General features: G+C 36.5%; 1 long non-coding RNA gene across 2 annotated transcripts; it reads right to left on the bottom strand.

The window, feature by feature from the left end:
• Positions 1-3,076: 3,076 nt before the first annotated feature.
• LOC131236032 (uncharacterized) lies at positions 3,077-4,034 on the bottom strand. Of its 2 annotated transcripts, XR_009166502.1 has the most exons (3): positions 3,921-4,034; positions 3,543-3,818; positions 3,077-3,253 (listed from the first exon to the last, which is right to left on the bottom strand). It is a non-coding gene; the product is annotated as an uncharacterized LOC131236032 (long non-coding RNA). The 2 variants fall into 2 exon arrangements; XR_009166503.1 differs by having other exon boundaries at positions 3,543-4,034.
• Between the last annotated feature and the right edge of the window lie 5,705 nt (positions 4,035-9,739).

The raw sequence follows: 9,739 nt of genomic DNA, 5'->3' as shown, positions 1-9,739 counted from the left end.
TAGGTTTAAGGATTTGAGAATACGTTAAGGTTTAGGTTTAGGAAATCGGGTTCGGGTTATAGGTTTAGGTTTATGTTAGGTTATAGGTTAAGGTTTAGGAAATTGAGTTTAGGCTATAGGTTTAGGTTATAAGTTAAGGTTATAGGTTAAGGTTTAGGTTATAAGTTAAGTTTTAGGTTTAGGTTAAGGTTATATAGGTTTAGGTTTAGGTTATAGGTTTTAGGATTTGAGAATAGATTTAGGTTAAGGTTATAAGTTTAGGTTTAGGAAATTGGGTTTGGGTTCGGGATCGGGTTTAGGTTTGGGTTTTCAAGTTTAGGTTTAGGTTCAGGTTAGAGAGTTGAGATTAGGAATAGGTGTAGGTTTAAGTTTAGGGATTTGAGAATACGTTAAGGTTTAGGTTTAGGAAATTGGGTTCAAGTTATAGGTTTAGGTTTAAGTTAAGTTATAGGTTAAGGTTTAGGAAATTGAGTTTAGGTTATAGGTTTAGGCTATAAGTTAAGGTTATAGGTTAAGGTTTAGGTTTAGGTTAAGGTTATATAAGTTTAGGTTTAGGTTATAGGTTTTGGGATTTGAGAATAGGTTTAGGTTAAGGTTATAAGTTTAGGTTTAGGAAATCGGGTTCGAGTTCGGGATCGGGTTTAGGTTTGGGTTTTCAAGTTTAGGTTTAGGTTTAGGTTAGAGAGTTGAAATTAGGATTAGGTGTAGGTTTAGGTTTAGGGATTTGAGAATACGTTAAGGTTTAGGTTTAGGGATTTGAGAATACGTTAGGTTATAGGTTTAGGTTATAAGTTTAGGTTTTAACATTAGGTTATAGGTTTAGGTTATAGGTTTTGGGATTTGAGAATAGGTTTAGGTTATAAGTATAGGTTTAGGTTAGGGTGTAGGTTAAGGTTTAGGGAATTGAGTTTAGGTTTAGGTTATAGGTTTAGGTTTAGGTCATAGGTTTAGGTTTACGTTATAGGTTTAGGTCATAGGCTTAGGTTTAGGTTTAGGTTTAGGTTTAGGTTATAGGTTTAAGTTTAGGAAATCAGGTTCGGTTTCGGCTTCAGATCAGGTTTAGGTATCCTCTAGTATTATCTACTATTGAACCTAGTATTATCTACTATAAACTAGTAACATACAACCAATATTGGGGCACCATACCATAAGCTACAAGAATTTCATGTCCCCCTAAACAAGGCATCCTCCATTGATAACACACACACACACATATATATATATATATATATATATATATATATATATATATATATATATATATATATTATAAGTTTTTTATTTTCATTTACAGTCACAAATACATTCATCATCCATCCAGGAGTAAAATCTGAGGAACTTACTGGTTTATCCTCTATGTGATCACCATTGGGTTCAACCACCTTTTTAGCAAGCCAGCCCAATGTGAAACTATGAAATTTGAATTTGAGAAAATGTTAACATTGCGATCAATTACCAAAAGACATGAGTAGACACAAAAGAACTCATCCAACCCAAATCAAATAGACAAAAACCCAACATTTCCTCATTCTCACCCCTTGAGCAGATTTTCAAGAAGCAATGGTGGAAACAGAAGCAGGAGAAGATCCCAAATACCTGAAAAGTGTTGAGAAAAGAGGCGAGCCGTTGAGAGGAGATTGAGCAAGATCTCAATGTTGAATTAGCTCCTTTATTTCTTTCTACATCTGCACAACAAAAGGTCAAGTCATCTATGTTTAGGCCATAGAAACTTTGGCTCTCTAAATGCCAAACAATTTTGAATCCAAAAATCAAAAATTGGATTTGGGTTTTGAATTTCTGCAGTTGAGGACCTAGGAATTTAAAAACCCAAAATGAGAGTTACCATTTTCTAGCATTGCAGAGCCAAATTCAAAGAAACAAAACAACCAAATGCCATTTTAAAGTCATCTTCCAGAAAGAAAGGAAAAAAGCAAAAGAAAAGAAAAATCCACTTGAGTTCTTTGGAATCCGTACCATAAAGCTTGAGTTATGTTTCAAGATCATGGATCCCACGTGAATAACCTCCACTACTGCCATCGGGCTGTTTATCAATCAACCGCCTCCTTTTCTTGGTCATCGTTTCTTCAAGAATTCAACTCAACAAACATAAAAATACTATCAAACAGATCCCAAACCAATTTCCAAAGAAACCCAACTTCAATTCAATGAAATCATCAATGAAAACAGAGAATTCTTCATGAAAAAAATAAATAAATAAACACTAAAAAATAAACCTTACATCATACGGATGAAGGTCCATTTGAGTTCCTAATCATGATGATGTCTAGCTGATGGAGCAAATACAAAATCCAAGTAAGCCACATAACAGGAAAAAACAAAAATGGAGAATGAACACCCACCATTGAAACATTCATGAGGACATATAAATTTTGAACCAAGCTAGTATTATTTGTGTTTTCAGTTTAGAAAAGAGGACATCTCAGAAATCTAGTTTGCTAAGTGCCAAAGGGCACAAATCATAGTACCAGACATAGCAATAGCTGGTTCGGATCAATGTGATTTTCCTGCATAACATGAAATGGGCATAAGTACTTGGATGAAGACCATCCATCCACCAAACTTTAAAACCCATGTCATTTACAGGCATGCACATTATCAATTCATACCTATCCATATGACAATATGGAAGTGTTAAAACCAGCCAAGGAGTTACTTTACCAATGGGATGCCAACCAATCGAAAAATATCTTCGTGCTAGAAAGGAGCAACACCCACACAAGCACATAAGCTAAAGATGTAATTTTATTTTTATTTTTTAAAAATGTATTAAAGTAAAAAAAAAAAAAAAAAAACACATACATTTAAAGGGCCCTTTCAAAAGTCTTTCAGATTGGAAGAATCCCCTCCACCCTCCCTCCTTTTATTCTTTGTTCTTTTCTTCTTCTTCTTTTGTTCTTTATTTCATGAGGTATTGTTCAGAATTGCTCAGGTTCAAAACTCGAGAGTTATTGTTCAGAATTGCTCAGGTCCAAAACTACTCATAGAAAGAGTTACCAGGATCTTGATACCAAATGCATATGATATAAAGTATAAAGAGACCACCACTAACATTACATGATGTATGATCTTACACTCCTAAACACAAACAACTCTCAAATAGTTTTAGGTTACATGATCAAGAAATTGAAAAGAGCATAAAAACCATAGACAATAAAAATGATTTAAGATCCAGAGCGTACCACATAACAGAGGTACAGCTGATCCATTCCATAAGACTCCAATTGCTGGAAATCTGCGGAATTTGAATAAGAGGAACAATTCATTTACAACACCAACCATTCATCCAAACTCCAGGAATAAACCAGGTACACAAAACTTGTCATTCAGATATGTCAAGTTCACTTTCACTTCAGTAATGTAACTTGCCTTAAATTTATAAAGCGAAAGTATGAGTATGTATTTGGTCGGCATTCAGTTCACTTCGGTCATTTCGTAGAAGCCAGAAATTAGGGAATCGAGTTTTACAAGATCTTATCTATAATAAAGTCAAAAACAGGAAATTGCAGGTAAGGGTAACATACCAACAAATGATTGAGACTGTACAATCACTATAATTTTGTTCTATGACCCATTCATGATTGTCCCAGATCGAAAGAATGGTTCAGATCATCATATAAATTTAATCCTCCCACATTGACTAGATCTCCTCAGTCTACATTATCAAGTTTAGTTCACCACTTTCACTAAAACTGAACAATCTCGAGCAGAATTTCCATCCTCCATGCAGCAAAAACAAGATGCAGATCTAACATGTAGTCTCATGATGTTGAATTCAACTTAATATCATGCAGAACCAACTGCAATGATAGCCACATAGCGAAATATTAAAATGAATCTATCAACACAAGGGAAAAAAAAATTCCAAGATACGGAAAACTATGGGGAAAAGATCAATGTACCATATCCATTCTCAGGAAGTCAAGTAATGCATGGTTTTAGATCAATGTACCTGCATGGCAAACCATGATATTATTTATCTCCACATCCATATTCTCACGCAGTCGAATGATGCTGCTTTTGACATCATCCTCCTAATGAGTAAGAAAAAGATTTAGAAGGAAAGGAGTTCCTAGAATAGATAATATAGGGACAAGTAAATAGAGGATTCATGATCTGATGTTGAACTCAACAGGTGGCACTTTGGCAGTTGCATCTGTTTTATTGGCAATTCAGTTCAATTGAGCATCTAAATACATGAACTAAAATAGATATAAATTTCCAAAGACTTTTCAAAAGAAGTGGATGGACATACTAATGGTTTAAACTACAAATGTCCTAAACAACTGCAACAAGTTGATTAACTAAGACTAGATTCGTTACATTCACAGCTTTAACAACCATCATAATACATGAACTAAAAATTAGTCTCATTACATCATGGCATCAGGAACCATCAAAACACATGAACTAAAAAACAACATGTTTTCATGTAGGGTGCAGATCAAATCAGATTGGATAAGATGGCCATATCAGTTTTGTTTTGAGAGAAAGACAATAGGAAGTAGAATCGAAAAGGGTGTCCATCTTGGTCCATGACATTTTGGAGAAACCATACATCAAACAAACAGGCCCAAAATGCATTGGCATTCATTGCATTAAGAACGGACTAAATGAATAGAACATCTTCGCAATGATCATCCAAAACTTCTTGTTAAAAATATGAAAATTGCAATCATTTGAGAAAGGATAAGATCCACGCAGCAAATTTTCAAATAGCACATAGTTTCAATCAAGGTATTAAAAAATGGTTAGGTAACAGCTGTTGCGGTGACGGTGGGACCCATTACGCGATATAGGATTGTAATTACTGATCTGAAAAAAGGGCTAGGTACTTTTACTCTCCTTGTAAGACAAAAAACATGAATATCGTGTCCTACTCCCTTCACAGCCATTGTGGCATGTCTAAACCTAATTCCAATTCAAAGCAACCACAATCCCAACTAAGCGAAAATCTAGTTTCAACTAAGCTCACTAAGAAAACCAAAACCCAAATCCCAAAATCTCCATAGCTACCAAACACCCAACTGAAAATCCAAAACAACCCAACCAAAAAAACTTAAAAATCCAACATAAGTGCTAAAAAATACTTAAATTCCATACAAAAATCCACCACACCCACCAAAAACAAACAATAGAATTCACAAACCCCCTCCCCAAATCACACAAATTACAACAAAACCATAGCAAAAAAGAAGCCCATGCAAGCCCCCACATTCAAAACCAAGATCCATATCTTGTTGCAAACAAAACAAAGAAACCAATCCCTAAAAAGTCCAACGCAACCCAACAAAAAAAAAAAAAAAAATCAACCACAACCACCCATAAAACAAAAAACCCAATTCACAAAATTTCCCCAAATCACTAAAATTCCCATAAATAAATAAATAATCCAAAAGGAAGCCCAAGCAGTGCCACGTTCACAACCCAAAACCCATATCTTGCAGCAATCAGATCAAAACAAACAGAAAACAGAATCAAACCCAACGAACCATCACAAATTCAACACCAAATCTACACAACCAAATACAGAAAAATCAAAAGTTTGTGAGATTGTAACTCAAAATTTTGTGAGGGGCATTTATTGATTAGGGAAATAAATACATTCCAGGGAAACAACTATGAATGCAAAGAAAAATGAAAAATGAAAAATGAAAAACGCATCTTCTCACTTCAATCTTCTAAAATCCAAAACCCTAGCTATAAATCTAGTAAATCCCCACCATAACCAGTAAAAATAAAAAATAAATAACTCGCAAAGCATAGAGATCGAGATACCTGATGGGTTATCTCGTTGCTGCGGCTGGAGAGAGACGAAGGTAGCCGTGTGTGTGTGTGTGTGTGTGTGTGTGTGTGTGTGTGAGAGAGAGAGAGAGAGAGAGAGAGAGAGAGAGTGGAGGGTGAGAGATCGAGATAAAGAGAGCGGGGAGAGGGAGGGGATTAGGGCGACAGAGAGATAGGAGAGGGGCTTGGGTGAGAGTGCGCGCGCCTATTTGGGGGTTATTTTGAGCGCCCAATTTTAAGTGGCGCGCCCGATTTTTTGTGTGGGGTCTGGTATGGCTTTATGGGCCCCACCATGATGCGTGTCAAACATCTACCCCATCAGTCAGATGCACCAACCCATGGTGGGCCTAGGGATTAAAAATCAAATCAATCTATCACTTGTGTGGGCCACACCACATACAAAAGTTGAGAGGGGTTACCCTCCATTAAAACATTTATAGTTATTTGTGGGCCCACTATGATGTATATGACATATCCGTGTCATCCATCTACTTTACCGTGGCATTTTGAGGCATGAGCCGAAAAATGAAGCAGATCCAACGTTGAAGTGGCCCACACCAAAGTAAACAGTGGCCCAAGAAGTTTTTAACCGTGGGTGTTCGATTCCCTTTTTCCAGTGGTGTGGTCCACTTGAACTTTAAATCTGGCTCATTTTTTGGCTCATGCCCTAAATTTTGGCCAGGGTCTAGTATGGCTCTGTGGGCCCCACCATGATGCGTGTAAACATCTACCCCATCAGTCGGATGCACCATCCCATGGCAGGCCACACCACATACAAAAGTTGAGAGGGGTTACCCTCCATTAAAACATTCATAATTATTTTTTGGGCCCACATTGGTTTAGATTCACAAATCCAACGCATTCATTATTTGTGTGCCCCTTGGATGAGAGGTTATACCAAGTTTCAGACGCTTCCAAATTTCAGTTGGGGCCCCACCAAGTGCACGGTTGATTTTTGGGATATCCCATAATTTAAAGGGGACCCATCAAATGCACAGTGTTGATGCTTGACACACATCATGGTGGGGCCAACACAGCTCGACCTCATGGGAAGTTCCCATGAGCTCCTCAAATAGGGTTGAACCAGACCCATTGATCATTCCACGAGCATACTCGTCAACTTTTGTAGCTAATTCATGCATCGTCTCGCCAATCTGTTTTGTAACTCCCTGTAGAAGTTCCCGACACATCAAATTGTTAGTTGTACTTGTACCCAACCCCTGCAGGAGAGAGACTCAACAATGAGGTATGACAAAAAATGAATCCCTGAATGAAAATGGAATCATTCGTAGTTGCCACACATAACCAACATAACCAGTTTCTGAATTCTTAACAATTCTCATCATACATCAAAGCTCCATCATCCACCATGTTTTTATGCTGCAGCAGTGTCCATCAAGAACACTACATTCAAGTTGTTCATCAGGTGGGCCTCATCGAGACTTGAATTTTGGATCATACTAGTTTTCAGGGGTGGTGAACATGAGGACTTGATGATCGGAGTGGATAGCACGTGCTTTGTGGGTCTTACAGAGTTTCATATGGTATGGTCTACTTAAGATTTGAATCTGCTTTATTTTTAAGCTCATACACTTAAAATAAGCTGGCAAAACGTATAGACAACATGTACATACATCAAGGTGGGCCATTAAATACCTAACGGAATCACAGTCAGAACTCATAGATACTTAACGGAATCCGCTCGTCTTTGATAAGACCGTGGGCCATTAAATGAATAGGATTTTGAAAGTATCTATGAATTATTAATGATGGATATCCAAGGTTAAGGTTTTCATATGGTGTGGCAACCATCCATTACACATGCCATACATGTATATAAGTTCATACCATCTAAATCATCATCCCACAACAATTGAAAAGCGATAGGAGATAGTCTTATAAGACTTTAGATGGAGCAAGTTACCAGGCAGGCACTATAGGAGATAGTCTTATAGGACTTTAGATGGAGCAAGTACGAAAATCACAGTGGTAGGAAGCAATCCATCAACATTTTTTCATATAATTTTATATTATAAATAAAAAAATGAGGTAGATCCAACACTCAAGTAGACCACAATATACTATTGAAACTTTCTTAGGACCCACCATAATGTTTATTTGTCATTTAACCTGTTTATAAAGCCATATAAACTTGGATGGAGGGGAAAAAAAACAAATATCAGCTTGATCTAAACTGTTGTGGGCCCAAGAAGTATTCAACAGTAGACAGTCAATCTCACTTGTGTGGTTCATCTGAGAATTAGATTTATTCATTTTTAGGTTCATGCAGAAATATTTATAGGAAATACAACAAGCTCAGCACGAGTATGATGGTTGATACCCATGACATCTCCCCTACATTCATACATGTGTACATGAACCTGGACAGTCCAAGAGTTGGATCCCACCTTGGATGGGTCATAACCTGAAAAATGATCTGATCAAATGATCCTAGTATACTGATTGATGGACTTACACATATTGAATGTGTACTTTTGCCCATACTTTTTAATCATCCATTTAGAACCCCTTGTTCAGACAATTTGGATAATAAATTAGTGTAATGTTTGGCTAAGAAGTAAGAACTAATCATTGTGGAACCAACACAATGATATTGTCCGACATAAACATGAGCTACATGTATGGAAAAGAGAATAGAATATCACTTGTACCAGACATCATGCCATGAAAACAATAAAACTACCATCGAGATGACACTTTAGGCTTGTTGGGGAGTGTGGATTTGGAACCAATAGGATTTGAAATTCTCCTGTCATGTTTGGCACCCTGGATTTAGAATCCCTTGCAATTTAAAAGTAGTTATACATAGTATATTTGAGGGATTTTAATTTAATTACTATATCAATTATAATATTTTTAATTAGTGTATGCATATGTAATGTTTAACCATTGACTTGCATGGGCAATGTTTGGACAGCACGGATCTTTGTATTAAAGTAATTATGGTGATGCAATTGATAATCTAATTGTTTTGAGATATCATCACTAAGCCATGTACCCAATAGATTAATAGCATAGTGACACCCATGTTACACATGCATTTTCTCACCGCTTCTTGTGGTGTGGTTCACTTACCCTTCAATCTGCATTCTTTTTTTAGCTCATGCCTTAAAATATCAGTAAAAAATGAATGGACCATGTGGATAAAAATATAAACATCATAATAGCCCCACAGAGCTCATGACTGGACCATCCATCTCTAAGTAGGACCTAATGGAAATAGTATCCAATGTTCCTACAGAGCTCATGACAGAACCATCCATCTCTAGCTAGGTACACATGAGCCACATGTCTTGTAGTAAATGTGAGAAAAAAGCTTTATGTTAAATGGTTTAAAACTCATATGTTTAAAAACCTTAAAATGTAAAGTTGATATTGAATATTTCTTTTTTGATTTTAACTTAAAATAGTGGTGTTTCTTTGTTAAAGTTGGTGTTGAACTTACACCATAAACAAACTAAAAAACTCATGTTAAAAGAAAAGAGTCTTGAAAAGGGGTTTTTTTGAACCCTAGCATGCGACACAAGCTCTCTTCCACTTCTTTGATTCTCTCAATCCACAAGGACATTAAAGGGGAGATTTTGGCCGATCATTGGAGCTTGCAAGAGGGTCCATTTGTTGTTTTTTTCAAGAGCATTGAAGTTGAAATGAAGTAGAAAATCAGATTTCCCCCTTTCCGCATCCATACGGCTTTGAAATTGCAATTTTTAGATTTTTGATTGATTGAATCTCTCTTCTTGAGCTTGCAAGAGGTATGTTTGATCAGCTATGCCCTTCATACAGCTTCATTGATCTCTATATTTGATGCTATGCACAGTCCTTTACAATTCCTCATAATGTTTACATTAGCATGTTGTAGTTTTTCAGCTGAGCTCTCATGCTTTATGCCTCTAGATCAGGGATCGCTGTCATTAGA

The sequence above is a fragment of the Magnolia sinica genome, unplaced genomic scaffold (assembly GCF_029962835.1).
Source record: "Magnolia sinica isolate HGM2019 unplaced genomic scaffold, MsV1 ctg129, whole genome shotgun sequence".
Classification (NCBI taxonomy): domain Eukaryota; kingdom Viridiplantae; phylum Streptophyta; class Magnoliopsida; order Magnoliales; family Magnoliaceae; genus Magnolia; species Magnolia sinica.
This window is presented reverse-complemented; position numbering and strand designations above follow the sequence as displayed.